The sequence below is a fragment of the Macaca thibetana genome, chromosome 6 (assembly GCF_024542745.1).
Source record: "Macaca thibetana thibetana isolate TM-01 chromosome 6, ASM2454274v1, whole genome shotgun sequence".
Classification (NCBI taxonomy): Eukaryota; Metazoa; Chordata; class Mammalia; order Primates; family Cercopithecidae; genus Macaca; species Macaca thibetana.
This window is the reverse complement of record NC_065583.1, coordinates 16,999,160-17,022,769: the sequence shown is the minus strand read 5'-3', so window position 1 is coordinate 17,022,769 and position 23,610 is coordinate 16,999,160. Positions and strand designations below refer to the sequence as shown.

Here is a 23,610-nt window from a genome sequence, read left to right as displayed (position 1 = left end):
TAAACTAACATAGCTGGGTCTTTTTTATTATACAGAGAAAAGAGGGAAATTCTGTAATTTTTTAGAGAGAATATAGAGTTACTGAAAAGCGCAAAAGAAATTCAGCATCAGAAGTCTCCCATATAACATGAAATTCCATTGGAATTTTAGGGGGAAATTGTGAACCAGCATTTCATGGCAAAACAAGGTGTCTGTCATGGATAAAGTCAGTAGAATTTTTTCAAATTTCACAATGCTCAAAATATACATGAACAACCTACAGTTATTGAAAAGATTACTTAAAGATGTTAAACATGGTAAATCATAAAATTTAAAGAACTCAGTGTATAAAAGTTCTCTTTTGCTGTTTGGTAAATTCAGGAATAAAATTAGATCTTTTCTTTTGGCCATGCAAACTGTGAATTCTGTACAAAGCTTGAACCTGCTATTATTACTTCATCTGGATATTGTGTTTCCTTCTACTTTCCAGGGGTCAGCACATCCTGCACTTTATATAAGATCTCTTTTTCAGTTTGGTTACTTAAAATGATAATTGTTCCTATTCTGTTGCAATGCTTACTAAAAATGTCTGGGCAATTGACTAGTTGGGTCATTGCCTGGTATAATTGCCCAGCAAAGTTTCATTATATATTGTTTCTATATTCTTGTCTTCATAAAATAAGATTCCCACAAAGAAATATGGCAGCAATTATAATTAGGCAGTGCACTTCTGTATATTAAAAAAAAAAACAAGTCACTGAATTTTATTCAATTATGAAAGATGAATAAAAAATTATCTCCCTTCAAGTTCTGCTTTATTTAATAATTCCCATTCCTTTTCTGGAAACAAAAAAATAATTATTCTTGTATAAGGCTCCTCCAGAGGTTTCACAAAAATTATAATGAAAACCTTTAAATATGATATGGAAGAAACAGTGAAGCATTTAAAATATATGTGGAAATGCCACTGGCATTTATTATAAGTTTTTAAAACCTGAAATTTTTATTTATTTGGAATACTTCATGAGATTTTGGCAGAAATTTTTAACATGTATTTTCTGGAATTTTCAATTACTTTACATAAATAATGATTAAAGTCACTGTGAAATATTTTTTAAAAAGAATTGCACATACAAACTTGGGAAACAAATAAAGCTATATCCCTGTGCATGGAGTCAAGAATACAGAAGCTATCCTAGGTTTTTCAAACAATTAATTTTTTTTTTTTTTTTTTTTGAGATGAAGTCTCGCTGTGTCTTCCAGACTAGAGTGCAGTGGCACAATCTTGGCTCACTGCAACCTCCGCCTCCCAGGTTCAAACAATTCTCCTGTCTTAGCCTCTCAAGTAGCTGGGATTATAGGTGCCCACCACCATGCCCAGGTAATTTTTGTATTTTAGTAGAGACGGGGTTTCACTATGTTGGCCAGGCTGGTCTCGAACTCCTGACCTCATGATCCACCCTCCTCGGCCTCCCAAAGTGCTGTGATTACAGGCATGAGCCACCGTGCCTTGTTTAGTTAATTTTTTAATAGTCAATATGTTCTAGGGATTCAGGCTTGCTTTTCTTGTTTATTTTAATGGTCAAGAAAAGATGCTTAGAACACTTACTTTCAATTTTCCAGGCAAAAATTACCCCAGCTATGCACTACAACAAAGTCACTAGTATATCCTGGTCTCAGGTAGGCCAAGAACATTTTTAAAAGCTTTCTATTGAAGTAAAATATGTGTACAAAACTGCACATGTAGGAGTACAATTTGATAAATTTTCATTAACTGATTATTGATTATGCCAGTGTAACTAGCACCCAGATCAAGAAATCATCACCAGTACCCCAGTAAACCCTCTTTTAATTTTCCCCAAAGTTAGTCCATTATCCTAATATCTTAAAGCGTAGAATACTTTTTTATATTATTTTATATAAAAATTGCATAATACAGCATGTTCACTTCTGTCTGACTTTAGCTCAACAGTGTTTGTTTGTGTAATTCATTCCTATTGTTACCTGTATTTGTAGACAGTGACTACTATTGTGGTACAGTAATCATTATGTGAAATACCTGAATTTATCCTATTGATGGAGATTTGAGTGATATTTAGGTTTTAGCTATTATAAATTAGTAGTGTTTTATTATATTACATGATTTTTTGGTAAACATTGGAACACATTTCTGATAAAAATATACTTAAAAATTGAATTCTTGGATCATAGAGATTTTGTGTGTTCACATTCAGTAGAAACAGCCAAATCGGTTCCCAAAGGCTGTACCAGTTTTCCATGGCTTCCAGCTCTGTTTCAGAACTTCAGTTGCTCAACATCCTCCCCTGCACCTGATAGTCCCGTCTTTCTCATTGGCCTCTCTGGTGATTACTTAGTGGTATTTCATTATGATCGTAATTTGTGTTTTCTTGATGTCTTTTCATATGTTTTACTAGAAATTTGGATATCCTCAGAGAGAGGATATTAATGCAGATAAATGTTTACAAAAGTGATAGATGGGCAGGAAAGGGGAAGAGCAGTTGTTATGCCAGACCAGGACAGTGTCCCTGCCTGTGTGCTGGGGTGCATTCCTCACTAAGCTGCTGTGGTACATTGCTTCATTTTTTTTTTGAACTTTTGTTTTAAGTTCAGGGGTACATATGCAGGACACTCAGGTTTGTTACACAGGTAAATGTGTGCCATGGTGGTTTGCTGCAAAGATCATCCCATCACCTAAATATTAAGCCCAGCTTAATTTTTAGCTGGGCTTAATATTTAGCTATTCTTCCTGATGCTCTCCCTCTTCCACTCCTCACCCTCCAACAGGCCCCAGTGTATGTTGTTCCCCCCATGTTTCCACATGTTCTCATTATTCAGCTCCCACTTATAACTGAGAAAACGCAGTGTTTGGTTTTCTGTTCCTCCATTAGTTTGCTGAGGATAAAGGCCTCCAACTCCATCCATGTCCCTGCAAAGGACATGATCTCATTCTGTTTTATGGCTGCATAGTATTCCATGGTGTATATGTACTACATTTTCCTTATTAGTCGATCATTGAGGGGCATTTAGGATGATTCCATGTCTTTGCTGTTGTGAATAGTGCTGCAATAAACATATGTGTGCATGTATCTATATATCAGAACGATTTATATTCCTTTGGGTATATGTCCAGTAATGGGATTACTGGGTCAAATGGTATTTCTGCCTGTACATTTTTGAGGAATTGTCATACTGTCTTCCACAGTGGTTGAACTAATTTGCACTCCCACCAACAGTGTAAAAGCATTCCCTTTTCTCCACAACTTCATCAGCATCTGTTGTTATAGAGTGCACTGCTTCTGAAATGAGGCTGCCTTAACCACTGCTGTTGGGACCTGAAAATGCTGGAGCATATGCTTTCCTGGTAATTGCCTTTCTGCTAAGTTGAGAGTTGAATACAGAATGCCTCCTGCCTGTGCCTCCTCACATTGGCTTTCATTTGTAGAACTAATTATGAAAACGAGTCAAGAAATTCTAGGAAATGTCATTTTTAGACTTCCAGGATGCCATTCCTCTCTTCCACTCCCATTGAAAATAAAAGCTTGGAAGGTCAGAAAACAAGCTATATACCAATTGCCTCCATCTGCCCCAGTGCCCTGCACCTTAGCTTTCTAAATATCAAGGAGCAAGGAGGGACATAAGAGCTATGGCCATATAAATCTGCATATATGTCTATCAACATTTTCAGGCAACTGGTTAATCAGTTGTGTATTTGACAGAGTGTCTAGAAAAAAAAAAGTAAAGTACTTGCTCTCATGATTCTTATAACTTCTTAGTTATAAGAAATTAGTCATTATTAACTTTATTTACTAATAATAAAGAAAAGTATACATGAAACATCAGTTAATAATACAGAAAATTGGGAGACTGAATAGTCACGATAGACAATGAGTCTTAACTGATTTTTCTGAGAGCAGGAGAGGAAAAATGACAGCAAATGTGGTTGAACATGAAATGGGGGCGAGCTTTTTCCTAAAGGGCAGATAATGAGGAGGAGGGAAGAAGAACAAACATTCTGGCAAAAAGAAGCAATATGAGTAGAATAAATAACACAGGATTCAGCAGTGGCATCTTTATAAAATATTGAGATTCTGCCTTACCTTACCTTAAAGTGGGCTTCGGAAGAAGATAGCAGAATCAATTATAATTTTATAACAAGATTCCTGTCAATTTGGAAATCTGGAAACCATGGCAGGAAGAATAAGGAAACTAAGATGTTTAGCTCAAAGGAGATAAACCTAAACACAATGTCTATTAAGTATCATGTTGAATAAGGCACAAACTTGTTTTGGTTGTTCAAAAAGGAACAAAAGTTAGAGGCATTCAGCTATAAATTCAGTGAAAAAAATTTGCTTAAATCAATGGTTATCTTACAGTGAAACACACTAGCTCATGTAGATATATGATGTCTATAGCCATAACTCATTCTCATAGAAGTTAAATAGCCAACTATATCACAGAAGGGATTTCTGCAATCAAAACAAAGAAGATGACCCAAATACTTCTTTAATTTAAATAATAATTTGAGATAGATATGGTAGCATTTATCAGGGAACATGAAAGCCAATTAGTTTAGATTTTAGTAACTGATGAATACAATTAGTTTTTCTTACATTCCTGCTCAGTGCCAGATACTGTCTAGTGAGATGGTGAATGATATAATTCACTATAATAACCAATTCACTAGAGGAAATTGGGAAAGAAAAAACAAACTCTAGTCTTAGAAGATGCTCCATAAAAAATAAGACCAAGATGAAATAGTGTTAAGAAATTCTACATCTACTTACCTTTTTAATAATCATTATTTATAGAATATGAAACACTTTCATGGCTCTGCTGTGTCCTTAAGTAAATATACTTGCTTAACCTCTGAATCATCCAGCACGTTCAAAATTTGTCTCAAAAAATCATTTTGTATCCCCAGAATACGATTATATTAACATTCTGCAACTGGTACTTGCATACAACTAATTTTTTAAATATACATTGTCATTGTAATCACAACTATTGCCTATAGAGACCTATAGTCTATTAAGGGAAATAAACAGTTATAATACCATATGCAAAACCATGCTATGGGAGTGAATACAATGTGCTATAGAAACACACACCTAACTCACCCTTGGGGTGAGGGCTGGGGCAGGAAAATTCCTGGAGAAGGTCTAATAAATTAATTCCTGAGTATCCTATAGGTCTGATAATTTTTAGCTAAACCTATAGGATCCTCAGGAATTACTGAGAAAAGGGAAAGAAAGAAAGTTCTAGACTTGATATTTAAAGTACATTAACACAGACTTGTTCTGCATCTCAGATTTCATTGCAGGGTCACTACAAAGGTCATTGAAACACACAATTATGCAATCTTAGGTGCAGGAAATAAACATAGAGATCCTCTAGTCCAGACACTTTTTATATAATAGCCTAAAGGGAGGCCATCTAACCTCTGTTTAAATGTTTTTAGTCACTGGAACCTATCTCATGAAGCATTTTCCCCTTTTCATTAAAATGAAATCACCCTTCCTATAACTTTTACCTTCCCCAGTCTGCATTCTTGAGCTGCACCAAAGATCCTGGACTTTTATTACTTTGGGAATATCGAAGTCATTTTCTATCGGTGATGGAATTTAAAATCAGGTCTATTTAATGGAGTTTTCAGTTACTCTGTCCATTCATTTTCAACCAGACATTTCACTGCTTTTAACATGTAAAATATATCTGCACATCTTAAAGTTTTCTTAAAACTACAATATGAATACTGAGTTTTATATAACTTTTTATTTATCAAGGGAGTATTTCGGAAATTTGGTTTTGGCATCTTTTTGTAAAAACGTTAGTTCTTAGGAACATTTTCATAATTCAGCAGGATCTACAATGTTAATGGACCTGAGCAGCAGGATCCTTGGACCACATACTATAAATACTCCTCAGAGTGCTTGTAATTTCAATTCCGGAGCCTAATGCTGGCTGTAATTCATTTGTTTTTCTTCTCTTATTGAAAGTGATTCCCAGCAGCTTTCTGATTTTGGAAATCTATTGCTTTTGCTCAATTCTAAGTTCATAGTCCAAATTTAAATTAAAGTATGCTGGTGGAAAAAACATAGTAGGAATTGAAAAAAATAATGGTGAAGAAATAAATATTTTCTATGAGCAAAAGATTCTTTTAAAGGCATTTAAATCACTCAGGGAAAAATAGAAGTTTTTTTCTTCAGTTTCATTTCGGGCTTCCAGTGCTCAGAATACTAAAACATAAGAAAAATATGTTCTTCCCTTGATTAAAAATAAATAGTTGCAAATTACTCAGTAGCTTCACATTTCAATTTAAACATAAGATACACGAAATACAACTTGATGTTCTATGTGTGTGTATTTAGTTGGCACTGCAAAATTAACATAGATGCAATTTTTAAAACACTAACTAAAATTACATTGTCCTAGCCTTAAACATAATTAGAATTTTAGATTGGATATATTTCACTTCAAGTAAATTTTGTGATTTTATAAGTGAGAAAACTGAGGCCAATAAAGTTAAATGATTTATATTAGAAGTAGAAAACCTGGCCGGGCGCAGTGGCTCACTCCTGTAATCCGAGCAATTTGGGAGGCCGAGGCGGGTGGATCACCTGAGGTCGGGAGTTCAAGACCAGCCTGACCAACATGGAGAAACCCCGTTTCTACTAAAAATACAAAATTAGCCAGGCATGGTGGTGCATGCCTGTAATCCCAGCTACTGGGGAGGCTGAGGCATGAACCCAGGAGACAGAGGTTGCGGTGAGCTGAGATCGTGCCACTGCACTCCAGCCTGGGCAAAAAGAATGAAACTCCGTCTCAAAAAAAAAAAAAAAAAAAAAAAAAAAAAAAAGAAGTAGAAAACCACCACTGGCAATTTTCGCGTTCTACAGAATGCTTTTTTTACTTGGTAATAGAACAGCAGTCTTACAATAAATATAGAAGTATTTTGACTATATAATGACAGTAGTCTTATTTGAATAAATACATTAAGTTCAAGAAAAGGGAAGAACCTAAATTTGAACAATGAAACTTCTTAAATAGCATATGATGTAATGTTCATTATTTCTAATTTTCATGTTTTTTTTTTTTCGCCCCCACCAGGGAAATCATCTTTTGGGAACTTATCTAAGAAGAACTTCTTATGGTAAGAATGTTTAATAAAATAACATTTTATAAAAATGATCACATAGTTTTATTGCATGATATCTTTATTTTCAAATACAATTTCCAATATACACAGAGCTGAGAAAAATATGCATCCCTATTCTATTTATGTGATATATCGAATTACAGATACTGAAATGGAGTCACTATCTGCTATTTATTTTCACTGAGATTTGAATGTTAGTTCTTTAAGTAATAATGGTGCCCTTCAATGGGCAAGTGAAAAATAATGTAAAGAATTAAAGGAAGAGACCTCCGAACTCTGGAAGTTCCCCTGACTTCTCTACCAAAGTGGACTGCTCATCTTTTTTTTTTTTTTTTTTTTTTTTTTTTTTTTTTGAGACCGAGTCTCATTCTGTTGCCCAGGCTGGAGTGCAGTGGTGTGATCTTGGCTAACTGCAACTTCTGCCTCCTGAGTTCAAGTTATTCTTGTGTCTCAGCCTCCTAAGTAGCTGGGACTGCAGACCTGAGCCACTACGCCTGGCTAATTTTTGTATTTTTAGTAGAGATGGGATTTTACTGTGTTGGCCGGCTGGTCTCAAATTCCTGACCTCACATGATCCACTCACCTCGGCCTCCCAAAGTGCTGGGATTACAGATGTGAGCCACCATGCCCAGCCAGATTGGTCATCTTCTATAAGCACTCTTTTTCCCCCTATTAACCTGTTTTACTTTTTAGAACACATATTATTAAAATATTTGTCATCATACAAAATATTTATTTTGTATTGATACCTTTGTTGCCTATCTTTCCCACTAGAAGGTAACATCTAGGGGAGCCAGATGCTTGCTTATTGGCAAATGGCTGGCCCATAGACATTGGTTAAATGGCTGCATTAAGGATCAATGAAATGATCACCTATGATGTACCAGCCACTAAATCAGGTTGCTTCACTGGCAACATTTCCATTTATTCCCACAGTAAACCTAAGAGGTAGATATCAGCTTCGTTTTGCAGATAAGGAAACAGATTCAGAGCAGAAAAATTACTTGCTCCAAATTATGTAATTATTAAGAAGATGCTGGAACTTGAATTCTTATTTAGCAATTTCAAATGCTAAACCTTTTTTTTAGAGCAAATATCCTAAAATTCAGATTGTTAAAATGATGTGAAGAAAAAATGAACAGAAAACTGATACAGAGGCCAGAAAGAATATTCAAACACAGATTTTCCATTTTCAAAAAATGACACTTTCTGGATATGAGGCTGGATAATTGATTCTCTACTTCCAGCTTAGTCATGTGCATTTGATATCTCTAACAAAAGGAGTAAATTTTTCACAATTCAATATGACCTAGTTTTAATTATTTAGGTGTTTATTAACAGTTTTGAATAAACGTTTGTCATATAAATATATAATCAGAAACATCAAGTCTGGCTGGGCAAAGGTAAAGAAAAATATAAATTTTAATTTTTAAAAGAGTCAGTTCTTAGGTTTTCATACTCTTAACTGGAGATCATATTACCTGTATTTTAGGAATTACATTATTTTTTATTAAACTTTTTATTTTGAGATTATTATTGATTCACATGCAGTTGTAAGAAACTAATACAGAGAAACTCCAGGTGCCTTTTACCTGGTTTCTCCCAATGTAACATACTGGAAATTTATGCTACAAAATGAAAACCAGGCTATTGACATTGATACACTTAATATAAAGAACATTTTCATCACTTCTTTCATAGGTTCTTTCATAGCCATATCCATGATCCTATTCCCCTTAACTACTAGTAATTACTAATCTGTTCTTCATTTCTAACATACTGTCATTTCAAGAAAATTATATAAATGGAATCATTCGGTATGTTCATGAACAAGATTGACTTTTCACTCAATATAATTCCTTGATGATCTATACCAATAGTCATTGTATAAATAGTTCATTAATTTTTGTTGCTGACTAGTATTTTTTGGTATAGATGGACCTCAGTTAGTTTAACCATTTACCCATTTAAAGACATCTAGGTTGGTCAGGTGTGGTGGCTCATACCTGTAATCCCAGCACTTTGGGAGGCTGAGGAGGGCAGATTGCCTGAGCTCAGAAGTTTGAGACCAGCCTGAGCAACATGGCAAAAATACATGTACTAAAAATACTAAAAATTAGCCAGGCGTGGTGGTGCGTGCCTGTAATCCCAGCTACTCAGGAGGCTGATTAAGGAGAATTACTTGAACCTGGGAGGCAGAGATTGCAGTGAGCCAAGATCACGCCACTGCACTCCAGCCTGGGCAACAGAGCAAGACTCTGTCTCAAAATAAATAAATAAAAACATCTAAGTTGTATCGATCCTTGGTTATTATAAATACAAGTGCTCCATTCATAAAACTGAACATCTATGTACAGATTTTTTTTGTATGAACTTAAGTTTTCATTTCTCTGGGAAATGAAAAGTACCATTATATATTGTTTAAATTAGAAAAACAAAAATGTTTTTAAATATTATTCACTGGGGGCCCTCAATCACAAGAGTAATTGAATTGAAACAAGAAGAAAACTTAAGAAGGAAGTTAAGTAACTTTTTAATTGATGTATATAAGCATTCCTTACTATCATTATTTTCATTATGGCTGGCATATCTCTGAAATTGATAGCCTCATCTTATTTACCTAAGAAATGTCCACTATCCTCATTATGCTCTCTTCCTCTGCAATATTTTTTTCCTCTTATAAGGACTACATTCATACCTTCCTTTGAATTTTTACTCAAAAATTTTATGTGCTAAGCATTAACTGTTGGCTTATTTTGCCACTGATACATATTGCAGGCAGTAAGTACCAGGTTTATATTCACAGATCAACTTGCAAAGGATCAGAGCTGCAATATTTCCCTTAAGAACTAAGGACACTCTTCTAATTTGCTACGGCATGACATGACAAAGTGTTAGGGTGTGTTTTACAGCACTTATTAATAAGCTACATTTCTCTCACGAGGTATATCTGCTGGCCTGGCAACTTGCCTCTACTCATCTAACCTTGAACTCTAAGGAAAACAGCATTCTGCCAAATAACTATAGGGAAAGAGAGTGGGTTTTTTGTTTTGTTTTGTTTTGTTTTGAGACGGAGTCTCACTCTTGTCACCCAGGCTGGAGTGCAATGGAGAGATCTCAGACACTGCAACCTCCGCCTCCTGGGTTCAAGCGATTCTCCTGCCTCAATCTCCTGAGTAGGTGGGATGACAGGCACCCACCACCATGCCCAGCTAATTTTTGTACTTTTAGTAGGGATGGGGTTTCGCCATTTGGCCAGGCTGGTCTTGAACTCTTGACCTTAGGTAATTTGCCCACCTCGGCCTCCCAAAGTTCTGGGATTATAGGCGTGAGCCACCGTGCCTAGCCAGGCAAGAGAGTATTCTAAATAAACCAAAAGAATAATTAAATACATATATACATACACAAAGAGCTGTGTGTGTACATGTATTTATGTGTGTGTGTGTGTGTATATATATATATAACTGTATGTATGTATATATATCCACCAGCCATAAAATACTGCTCTATCATAGAAGTTCCATGCTGTTGATGGCTAAGACTAGGAGACTAAAAGAAAAGACTATATGTGTTGAGTACTTGTAAGAATTGCTAAAATTGTACATGTCTTATTTATATCCAAAGATAAATTGGAAATAGACCATAATGTATACACATACCAATTATAGTAGAAAAAAGTTAAATATCTCTCTACCAAATTCTGAAATTTAGATAAAATTCAGAAGTTTCCATACTGCTTGCTATTTTTAAACTTATTGGAGTCAAGTCAGAAAAAAATAAGAATTTTTTTCATACATTTAAGAAATATTCATCTATCACTTTCTTTGTGAAGACTCTGATCTAAGTAGTGGAAATCAAAGAGACGAAGTCCTTGCTAATAGAGCTCATAGTCCAGTGGGGGAAGGTAATCCATGCACAGGTAAATAAATTAAAAATTGTGAAATATTTTGCTGTGAAGAAAGTGAAATAGTGATAGGATAGAGTGGTTAACGGAACAGTGATGGTGGCTACGTTAGGTAGAGTGGCCAGAGAAGTCTTCCCAAGGGGTGATATATGAGCAGAGACATGAATGCTGAACTGGAGCCAGCAATGCAAAAACATCCCAGGAACTAGAATATTCCAGGCAGAAGGAATAGCAAATGCAAAGACTCTCAGATGGAAAGGAGCTAGGACTCTGAAAGACTGGAAAATCTCAATCTGTCTATCTTAGAAATGAATTGTTTGAATCCCTGACTTTGTGGAGCCAGAGCCTTGCTGGACAGCACTGGCCACCCCACCACTTTGAAGTCATTTACTAAATGAACAATGAGAATAGTTGTCATAGCAGGAAGAAGATGGCATATATACCAAGAAATCAGCAACTGGAAGAACAGAAAACTTGAAGTGCCAAGTGGATGTAAACAGAGAAACAAGGAAAGTTTGATGCAGGTGAGGGAAGTGTTTGGATTTTAGTCTGACTGAACAGTTCAAGGAATAGTAATGGGCTAGTATGACTGGAGGAATAGGCAAAGGGAAGGCTTACAGGGGACGAGGTCTTGAGATAAGCAACAGAACCAGACATGGAAATGATTTAGAGTTTTATTGCTTAATTTAGGTAAACTGCTTTTGTCAGTGAATCATAATGGCTGAAAATATGGACTCTTAAGCCAGGACCCCTAAGACTGAATCTTATTACAACCACTTACCAGCCAGTAACCTTTTTATTGTCATTGTTTAATTTTTACTTCGTAGTCTGTACAATAGTACTAATGTTACTGAAACACCAGGGGTTTGGTCTAGGTCCTGCTACTTGCTGCTACAGAAAGCCAATGACTAAGACAATGAGTATTGCCAAGGAAGAAGCTGTAATCAGGTGCTAAGTCAAAGCGATGGGAGATCATTCTCAAATCCATCTCCTAGACTGACTAAAACTAGGCATTTATATAGCAAGGAAGAAATGTAACAAATGTGTAAAAAAGCAAAAACAAAACAAAAAACAGGAACTAGGGAAAGGCAAGGAAGCAGTCATGATAAATGAGGGGTCCAACATTTCATTTTCTGGATGTGGTAAGCTGGTGAGTTTCAGTTCATTGATACTTTTTTTTCAGATGCCTGAAGGTCATTTCCTGAGGAAGAAACTAGATAAAACAAACGTAAAGTTCAAGCTTTAAGACCAAAAAGGTCAATTTCTATGTTCATTCAAAAAATTATCTATGAGACTGTTGGGTCAGTTTCAATATTTGAACTTACCTCATATGGGACTTGGAGTGCTCAGTAAGTTAGTCTGAATGAAATGGGGAAATAGTAGAGAGTTTTAAGTATAGAGATTATAAAGCATTGCTTTAATTTTAGTGGAATTACGTTGGCTGTTTTGTTGAGAATACACTGAAGAGCGAATGCACAGGTTGAAATAAGGACCAGTCTGGAAGCAATAAAGTTATCTAGAATTTGGAGCAGGACAGTGACAGTGCAATTGGTGGAAAGTGGTCAGAATCTGGATACAATTTGAAGTTTAACCCCACATGATTAGCTTATGAATTAGATGAGGGACATAAGATAAAGGAGTTAAGAATGACTCCAAGTTTTCTGATATTAACAACCAAAAGAGTAGAGCAATCTTCACTGAAATTTGGAAGACACAGATGAAGTATGTTTGGTAGGAAGACCAGAAATCAGCTTTGCATGTGTTAACTTTGAGATGCCAATTAAACATCCAAGTGGAGATGTTTTCTCAGCAGTTGGATACCTGAATTGAGTTTTAAAGTCATGAAGCTAGGTGAAGTCACCAAGGGAACAGATCAGAAATAGAAATGAGGAGATGTAAGAAATGAAGACTGGGATACTCCAATGAGGGTCACTGAGGTAGAAAAATAACTTGAGCATTAAATGAAGAAAATGCTTTAAGAAAGAGAAAGTGGCCAACTGTCTCACCTGCTGCCCTTGGGTTGGGTAATATGAGTCCAGAGAACTGTCATTTGTGGGGATGAAAGCGGACTTACAAGAGAATAAGAAGAGGAAAATTGAAAGCAGTGTGCACGACAAGGTTGTTTCAAAGTATTTTTTCTATAAAGGAGAGGAAATAAAGGAAGTAGCAGTTGTTGGGGGAGTGGCAGTTGGGAATGGCAGTAATCTGGTGGAGAGGATAAATCTGATGATAAGGGAGAATGACATCCCTCACTAGGTAAGAAATCATGGGATCTCTAGTTCCAGTGTGATGACTGTTGATGGAACTGTGGACATTTCATTTATATAATTGGGATGGAAGACAATGAAATGTCACTGGGATAAATGAAATAAGATGCATTTTATTTATATAATTGAGGTGCAGAAGTTTGTAGAAGAGTAGAAATTGTAAGAGCACCATTCTAGTTCATTTGATTTTCTCATGAAAAGAGAAATGAGGTTGTCAACTGCGTGTGAAATTGAGAGATATTGAAGGTTTGAAGAGAGGAAAAGCATCATACAGTTGTCTGTAAGGGTAGTAAACTTAACACAAGCACCAGGCCATATTAAGATATCAAGTGATATGTTCCTGTCCAAGCATTTAATATGAGAGTAGTCATCATATTTTTATTTTTAAATTTTTTCCCTCACCATATTCAGCTGCATGGGTCCAAGTGTACAGTTGGTGGAAAATTGCATTTCACAAGATTTATGGTTTTGTCTAGTGAATATGATGAATTAAGAGACAAGAGAGCTGAGGGAGTATCCAAGTGTGTGATTATATGATTAACTGTGGAATTTAAATTGAGCAAGTATAAAATGAGGGTGAGAAAATGAATAGAAGAGCTGGTGGGATTGTATGTGTAGAAAGAACTGTTGGTGTTGAGGTCCTGAAGCAAGTAAGACGTAAAGAGAGAATTCTACAAGTGATGAGAAAGTGGGATGCTTGAAGCTGTAAATATGGAGAGGTCATTGTAACGTGCATGACCATGGGAATTGTGTCTGAGAGATGGTGGTGGAAAGCATCATTGAAGAAGATTCCATAGTAGTGGGAAGAGAGAAATTTGGGAGGATCATCTTTGTATAAATTGATATCACCAATATTTAAGACTGGAGTTATCTTGGAGAGAGTAACAGTGACACAGGAAGCAAACTCTTTAAGAAATGAGGAGGAGTTACTTGGGGCACAGTAGCTGGTTGCAGCAAGGGCTGGTCTGGGCTGGTTATGTCTTCACTAGAGCATTGTCAAGAGGAGACATAGGGAAGAGTCTGGAACTGGAGATGAAGCATAAGGAGGACACAGAATCCACTACCAGGCCCATAGTGTGAGAAAGAGAGAGAAAACACATGATGCTCCCCTGGGAAAGCACTGTCCTCAGAGAAAAAGAGAGAGAAAACACACGATGCTCCCCTGGGAAAACACTGTCCTCACTGTCCCCAGGGTTCTTTGAGCAGGATGATGAAGGGAACATTAAAGTTTGAGGATGCTGCATGGCAAGTTCCACAGAGCACAGCGGAGGAGTTTCAGGAACTGGGAAGACTTGCAAATGGGGACTAAACAGCGATGTGCAGCCTAAGCAGGTAAAAATGAGGAAAATGAGAGATAAAGTCAGTGACTTCTTATGGGGATTTGAAATAGACCAGAAAAAAGGATGTAGGCATAGTGGTATCATGGAGGTAGAAGTGGTGAGAGAATGTGAGTGTCTAGGGGAGCCTCTTCACTCCTTCTGAAGGAGATGTGGAGGCCAGAATTAGTTGAGTCTTACACCCACATGTCTCTCTCTTGACCACTATTGCTTAAGCTTTCAATACTTAATGGGACGGGTAGGGGGACGGGGGAATCTTACTCTAAATGCAAAAGACTGGAAGTTTGTCCTGACTTTCTAGTTCAGGAAATATTCTTTATTATTTATTATTATTCTTGTTTTTTGGGGGGGGTGGAGTCTCACTCGGTCACCCAGGCTGGAGTGCAATGGGCGTGGTCTTGGCTCACTGCAACCTCTGCCTCCTGGGTTCAAGTGATTCTCCTGCCTCAGCCTCCTGAGTAGCTGGGATTACAGGCGCGTGCCACCACACCTGGCTCATTTTTGTATTTTTAGTAGAGACGGGATTTCACTATGTTGGTCAGGCTGGTCTCAAACTCCTGACCTCATGATCCGCCCGCCTCGGCCTCCCCAAAGTGCTGGGATTACAGGCATGAACCACCGCGCCTGGCTGTTTTTTTTTTTTTTTCTTTTCTTTTCTTTTCTTTTTTTTTAGTGAAATAACAATAAATATTACTTATGATCTAACCCTGCCCAATTCCAATCATTGAGAGATCACTTGGGAAAAGATAGTAGACATACTTCCAGAGGTTCCCATCAAGTTTCAGATTGAGTAGGAATCTTGTTTAAACACCTCTCAAATTATTTGTCAGTCTTAGCTTCAAATAATAGGTAGTGATGCTCACAAGCCAGCCGTTTGGTATTGAATTTCTCCGTCGACTTCATTAAGCACCACAGTTTGCCACTCTGAGATTTTCCTTACCAGGAGACTTTTCAAAATTCTTCTCCTCATCCTTTCCCTATTCTTGGTTGCCCAGGCAGTAAAATCATAATCTTATCTTTTACAACATCACAGTCTGATAACAGCATGAACACACTCAGAGGATTCTTGCTCTCATTAAGCTTTTAATTTCTTTATTGACTTTAATTAAATTTGAGAGGCTTTTTCAATAATAAGAAAGAAACATGTTTGTATGTTGAATTAATAGCTTTGTATTAGCCAGATGTAGATGATATTTGGAAAGGAATAAGCTTTTCTCTTATCCTAGAGGCACAAACATGAAGTTCTTCATTTCTGAATTTCTTACTATTAAAGAGATGGACATTCTACCATATGAGCCACAATAAAAATTGCATTCCTTTCTTGACAAAGTCTGAGAAGACAGTGACTCTCAGATGAAACTTTCTAAACGATATTTCAACTGATTTTCTTGGTATAAATTAGATTGAAGAGTGTCTATATTTTTATAATGCAATGAAGATATTTATTAATTTAATTAATAAATATTTTTGAGCACCTCCAACGTGGTAGGTCTTCTTCTAGAAAATGAACAGCACATTAGTGCTTACGAAAGAAATCTATGTGCTCTCAGAGAGTCTGTATTATATTTACAGAGATAAACAATAAACAGATAAACTGATTTAGGTAATAACACATTTTCAAATAGGTTTATGAATTATGAAAAAAAAATTAAGCAGGATTTCATGATGGAGTGACTAATGGGATGTAGGTGGAGACAGAGAGGGTGGTCACAAAAGCTTTCTTTAAGTAACTAATAAATAAGCCAAAAGAATCATTAATTTGTTAGAGTCATTTCTCAAATTTTGGTAAACTGATTAAATCTGCACGTTGATTTTGAGTAGCATACAGACATTTGTTATAAAAACTAAATGGAAGAAATGAAAGGTTATTTCAAATAACAGATCATTTTAAAATTTTCCTAAAAGAATCAAATTCAAATAAGTTTACTTATTATTTGAAGTATTTGAAAGAATTAGAGCCTCACTATAAAGGGGAAAAATGAAGCAGATCAAAATGCCCCAATCCTGAGATTTGCTCCACAGTAGATGATCTTCTGTAGTTGCACCATTCACCGTGGTTGACACTAGTCACATGTGCGCTTTAACAAACATAGACAAATGAGACTTACATTAAAAAGTTTCTGTACAGCAAAAGAAATAATCAACAGAGTGAACAGACAACTTACAGAATGAGAAAAAAATATTCGCAAGTTATGCATCCCACGAGGGACTAATATCCAGAATGTGCAAGGAACTCAAGCAACCCAGCACCAACAAAAATAAATAAATAACCCCATAAAAAGTGGTCAAAAGCACATGAACAGACATTTGTCTAAAGAAGACCTACAAATGACCAACAAACATATGAAAAAGAAAAGTTCAACTTCACTGATCATTAGAGAAACACAAATTAAAACCACAATGAGGCCGGGCGCGGTGGCTCAAGCCTGTAATCCCAGCACTTTGGGAGGCCGAGGCGGGTGGATCACGAGGTCAGGAGATCGAGACCATCCTGGCTAACACGGTGAAACCCCGTCTCTACTAAAAAATACAAAAAACTAGCCAGGCGAGGTGGCGGGCGCCTGTAGTCCCAGCTACTGGGGAGGCTGAGGCAGGAGAATTGCGTGAACCCGGGAGGCGGAGCCTGCAGTGAGCTGAGATCCGGCCACTGCACTCCAGCCTGGGCGGCAGAGCGAGACTCCGTCTCAAAAAAAAAAAAAAATAAAAAAAAAAAAAATAAATAAAACCACAATGAGACACTATCTCATGCTAGTCAGAATGGCTATTACTAAAAAGTAAACAAGACAAAATAAAACCCAAAAAACAGATGTTGGTGAGAAAGTAGACCAAAAGAACACTTATATGTTGTTGGTAGGAGTGTAAATTAGTATGACCTCTATGCAAAACAGTATGGAGATTTCTCAGACAATTAAAAATAGAGCAACCATTTGATCCAGCAATCCGCCTCCTGGGTATCCACCCAAAGGAGAAGAAATCATTGTATTAAAAAAAAATCTGCACTAGTATGTTTCTCTCAGTACTATTTACAATAGCAAACATAGATGGAATCAACCTAAGTGGCCCTCAGTGGGTGATGGGATAAAGGAAATGTGGTAAATATGTACAATGAAATACTACTCAGCCATAAAAAAGAATGCAATCACATCTTTTGCAACAGCATGGGTGAAACAGGAGGCCATTATCTTAAGTGAAATAACTCAAAAACAGAAAGCCAAATACTGCAGGTTCTTATTGATAAGCAGCAGCTAAATAATGTGTACACATAAACATCGAGTGTGGAATAGAAGACATTGAATACTAGGAAGAGTGAGAAGGCAAGGAGGGAGGCGAGGCCTGAAAAAATTACTTAATGGGTACAACGAGCGTTGTTCAGGTGACAGTTACACTAAAATTCCAGGCTTTACCACTATGTGATATATTCATGTAACACATTCATTTAAACCCCTTAAATTGCACTTGAACCCCTTAAGTGTACACACACACACACGAAGGAAACAAGTCTAGATGACATTGAGATATGCTGTAAGTGTAACACAAACACTGTCTTTCAAAAGCTTAGTATAACACAATATTAAAATATTTAATTTTCTAAATTATAGCTTGAAATTATATTTTGACATATTAGGTTAGATTAGGTATATTTTGAAATTAATTTCACCTATTTCTTTTTTCCTTTTTGAAGTGTGGCTAAAAATTTTAAAATTCTTTCTGCAACTCTTGCTTGGGATTCATACTGTATTTCTGTTCGTCAGCACTATGGAATTGCCAATGCCCCCTTAAATGTATTGTGTAGAATTTACAACCTAGTTGTTTAAATACATACAATGCTCATGAAAGATGATATGTTTTCACATTTAGATGAGAAAATCCAAATAGAAGTTACTGAAGACAAAATAATACTGAGGTTATATGATGTTGAAACTATTATCTATAAATGTTTGGGAATGGCATGCTAACACAAAATAATCATTGAAATCTGGCAATTTTTGCTTTCTGTTAGAGAAAAGAAGATTTTGATTTGTTGGCAAACTTGGAATATCATGTAGAACAACGAACTATATACTAAGTTTAGCAGGTAATTTTTTTTTTTTTTTTTTTGAGATAGAGTTTCACTCTTGTTGCCCAGGCTGGAGTGCAATGGCCGGATCTCGGCTCACGGCAACCTCTGCCTCCCAGGTTCAAGTGATTCTCCTGCCTCAGCCTCCTGAGTAGCTAGAATTACAGACATGCACCACCATGCCTGGCTAATTTTGTATTTTTAGTAGAGACGGGGTTTTTCCATGTTGGTCAGGCTGGTCTTTAACTCCCGACCTCAGGTGATCCATCTGCCTTGGCCTCCCAAAGTGCTGGGATTACAGGCGTGAGCCACTATGCCTGGCTGAGCAGGTGGTTTGTTTTTTGTTTTTTTTTTTTTCTTGACTACTATGTGGAACCTGCACTTAAACTTACCTATCTTTTTAGGGACCACCCTTGGGCTAAGTTTTACCTTTCATGAGTGAAATTATTATAACCAAAAATTGTAGTGATCTTTTTATTGAGATCCAGAAACCTTTGCTCAAATAACTTGGTCTAAGGAAGTCAACCAGCGATACAGATTGGCAGAAACACATTCTTTAGGCTGAAAGAGTTCTGATGAAAAAGAGGTTACCTTCTGTTGTTATTTTCATTGGATTGCTTGTTTGTTTTAAACAGCCCTTTCCCACACATAGAGGCATGTTTTAAAGGCAGAAATACTTAGACGTAAAGCCTTAAAAGAGTGACAGCGATACCAGTTCACAATTACCAGTTTAGTACACGTAGAAAACACAAATCTGGTTTTGCTGAAGTCCTAAAATACTTTCAGCTTCTAAATAGAGTACTTGGCCAGCCGGGCGCCGTGGCTCACGCCTGTAATCCCAGCACTTTGGCAGGCCGAGGCGGGCTAATCATGAGGTCAGGAGATTGAGACCATCCTGGCTATCGCGGTGAAACCCCGTCTCTACTAAAAATACAAAAAATTAAAACAAATTAGCCGGGCGTGGTGGCGGGCACCTATAGTCCCAGCTACTCGGGAGGCTGAGGCAGGAGAATGACGCGAACCCGGGAGGCGGAGCTTGCAGTGAGCCCAGATCACGGGCCACTGCACTCCAGCCTGGGCGACAGAACCAGGCTCCGTCTCAAAAAAAAAAAAAAAAAAAAAAAAAAAAAAAAAAAAGATTACTTGGCATGATAGAATACTATAATACTTTCTCCTTACAATATTCTTACTTACAATATTCTAAATATTGTTTAGAATTTCTGAATGGTAATCTTCTTGCTGGCTAAGTGGTGTCCTTTTTAACAATGAGTGATTGGTTATTTGATAATAGGCTTTTGTGTTAGAGGTCTCTCTTGAAGGATTATCTATTTTTCACTCCATGCTTATATGAATATTTGTTCATGCTGATACAGCATATCTGTAATCTTTCCATAGTAATTACTATTACTGCATAATAATCACTCCAGTATTCAGTGGGTTAGAACAGCAATTATGTTACACTCACTAATTCTGCAGGTTAAGAATGTGGAAAGGTCACAGCAGAAATAGATTTTCTCTGTTCAGTGATAGGGTCTCAGCTGAAGAAACTCAGCATTTGAGGGTGAGTGACCAGTATCACCTGTAAGTATCTTCCCAAACCATTGAGCAATGCATTCCAGCTGTCAAATTTAAACTAAACTTGGACTTTGGATGGTAGATCTGCATGTAGTTTCTTCATGTGTCTTGGGCTTCCAAAGAGCATGGCTTCCTTATATGACAATTCAGTGTTCTAGTGAGTAAGACAGAAGCTACATTGAATTTTATGACCTAGCCTCAGAAATGACACAATGTCACTTGCACCTAATCTTTTTAGTCACAAGCAAATCACAAGCCCACTGGTATTCAGGGGCGAGAGGTAACATGGACTCTACTTTTTCTTGATGAAATGTCAAAGAATTTGCAGACATTTTTAAAGGGGGAAATGTCTTTATTTATGTTATAAATAAATGTCTTTATTTATAACAATGGGGGAAAAAATCTTTTTGCAGAATGAGTCTTGAAAGACAATTATAGAATTGTAAAGGTAGATACTAAAGGAACTGCTAGTTTTCTGGTAGCCTAATGTTGATAATTATGTGATTTATATTACTGGAGATTAGGGGTGATAGGAAAAGAACTGAATGTTATTTATCCTCATAAAGAAAAGTTATTTGATCCATTTAGAAATTAGTGAATACCCAATTTTCTAGAAACTTGAAAAGAGAATTTGGAATTTAAGCTTTCAGCATCAAATCTTTTTTGCTGTCACTGTTAACTTTCTGTTAGTCTTGAAAATAAATGCATTAGTTTTTGAGTTTTATTCTTTTTATTATTTTTGAGTAAGTAACCTAAGTATAAATTTTTATTGAAAATTAGACCCTGGTGAATGAGACTGCAATCTTTAGGGAATCATTATTTCTTTCATTAGTTAAGCTTTTATCGTTGATTTTAGTATTACTTATTTGCTTACTTTAAAATCAGTCACTGTCCTAAATGTGGATGAATATATGATGACCAAAATTTTGTGTGTCCATCAGTTGCTCTTATATACATATAAAATACATGTCTAGGTTATCCTTCAGAATATTCCAGAGTACAATGATGTGGCCTCTGCTCTTAGGGAAATTACGTTCTTAGGACAAAAACCACAAACAATACATAAGGACACACAAAAAAAAATAGTAGGCAGTCGTAAGTTCTGTGGTCAAAGAAAATGAGATAAAAGTAAAATAAGGCGAAGCAATCATAAGTTTTGTGGTCAAAGAAAAATAGGAGAAAAGAAAAATAAGGTGGCCAGGCACGGTGGCTCACGCCTGTAATCCTGGCACTTTGGGAGGCTGAGGCGGGCGGATCACAAGATCAGGAGATAGAGGCCATCCTGGCTAACACGGGGAAACACTGTCTCTACTAAAAATACAAAAAAAAAAAAAAAAAAGCCAGGCTTGGTGGCGGGCGCCTGTAGTCCCAGCTACTTGGGAGGCTGAGGCAGGAGAATGGCGTGAACCCGAGAGGTGGAGCTTGCAGTGAGCCGAGACCGCGCCACTGCACTCCAGCCTGGGCGACAGAGCGAGACTACGTCTCAAAAAAAAAAAAAAAAAAAAAAAAAGTAAAATAAGGTGATGTGATAGGACTGAAGATGAAGGTAGGAGCTTACTTTCAGAGAAGAGCTCAATGGAATTATAATATCCAAACAGGGGCCTAAATAGCAGGACACGTGTAGTTTTTTGAAACTCTGGATTTTCAGAGTTGATGGTGACTGTTTGAAGTACTGCAGTCTTCACATTAGCCACTTTTTTGAGTGTCTAAATTTCAGTCTCATAGAGCAAGTTGGTGTTGCTAAAACATAAAATGACTTCACTTTGCCATTAACTTAGCACGTGTTCTCTTTGCCTAGCATGAACTTCTCCTTTTCAGTCAGAAAAACATACAAATACATAATAAACAAACCCCATAGCCCCCAAACTCTTCCTGTTTAAGATTCAACTCAATTCTAAACTTGCCTTTTGCCTTTTCTCACCTTCCCAAACAGTGACTTTTCCCTCTATCTTTTCAGAATGTTTTACCACTTACCATAGTGTATCAGTGGTATTGTCTTAATATTTCCTATTTATTATTCTTACTAAATGGTGAGCTTGACTGAAGGAACTGTTTTATTTTTGTGTATGTTTACATCTGTGTCAGTGCTCCTTGCATCATAAACTTAAAAAATGCTTCTTTAATATAGCTTTGACTCTCCAAACCAAATTATTTTGTATCAAGAGATTGCTGTTTGATACTAAATGTTTCCGAGAGACTTCATTCAATTGTATTTGACCACAAGTTTTGTGTCTCTACCAATCCATGGGAGGTGACATTATGAAAACTTCCCCAATAACTCCCCTAGCACAATTCTAAAACTTGAAAGATGATTTAATGAATTGACTGTGTTTTTGGTCAGTGATGAAAAACAACCCCTGAATGAGATGATTGATATTTATTGTATGGGATTTGCAGCCTTTCAAACACATTCTACCAACTAATCACCTCCCGGTAAGTAGAAATGTGCTTTCAGTGCCCTGCAATCTCAAGAGCTATTCTATTCATTCTTTGGTAATTGTAGGTTAGCTTGTCTATTAAGAACTACGGGAAAAAATTACAGTGGTGAGAAAGTCATACATGTGCATTCTCATTCAAGAAAAAAACAAAGAGAAGAAACATATTGCCCCACCTTGTTTGCATGAAACCCTAGCATCTGGTGTTTCTCTATTTATCTGCTCCCTCTTTGCCTACCTTGGTTTTTCTTTTCTTTTTTATTTTTATTTTTTTCTGTGTAACTATGGTTTTTACCTAAAGTTTAAACTTTTTATTATTATTTTCTCTTTAAATTCTTCCTAGTTAATAACATTATTATTAACTTTAGAAGAGCAGTGGTGATAGGAATGATTGATAACTAGACTATCAACTTTCAGAAGAAACTTCCAAGTATATATAATGTTTGACATAGCCTTTATTTCTACACATCTACTACCTGTAAAGTAACGTTTTAAAATACCTGTATACGGCTGGGGTGTGGTGGCTCACACCTGTAATCCCAGCAGTTTGGGAGCTTGAGGTGGGCAGATTGCGTGAGCCCAGTAGTTGGAGCCCAGCCTGGACAAAATAGACCTCTCTCTACAAAAAGTACAAAAAATTAGTTGGGTGTGGTGGCACAAGTCTGTAGTCCCTGCTACTCAGGAGGCTGAGGTGGGAGGATTGCCTGAGCCAAGGAGATGGTGGTTGCAGTGAACTGAGATCACCTCACTGTACTCCAGCCTGGGTAACAGAATAAGATGCTGTCTTTAAAAAAAAAAAAAAAAAAAAAAATACCAGTACGGACTTTAATCTCCTATATTATTCATCTCTCTAAGATGCCATATAAGTTTCCAGCATAT

General features: G+C 36.6%; 1 long non-coding RNA gene across 1 annotated transcript in view; it reads left to right on the top strand.

Moving 5' to 3' along the window:
• Nucleotides 1-23,610, top strand: part of LOC126955946 (uncharacterized) — a 695,860-nt gene that overhangs the window by 407,872 nt on the left and 264,378 nt on the right. Inside the window, exon 2 of the long non-coding RNA XR_007726200.1 lies at nt 7,108-7,150. This is a non-coding gene — a long non-coding RNA (uncharacterized LOC126955946). The remainder of the gene's footprint in view (nt 1-7,107; nt 7,151-23,610) is intronic.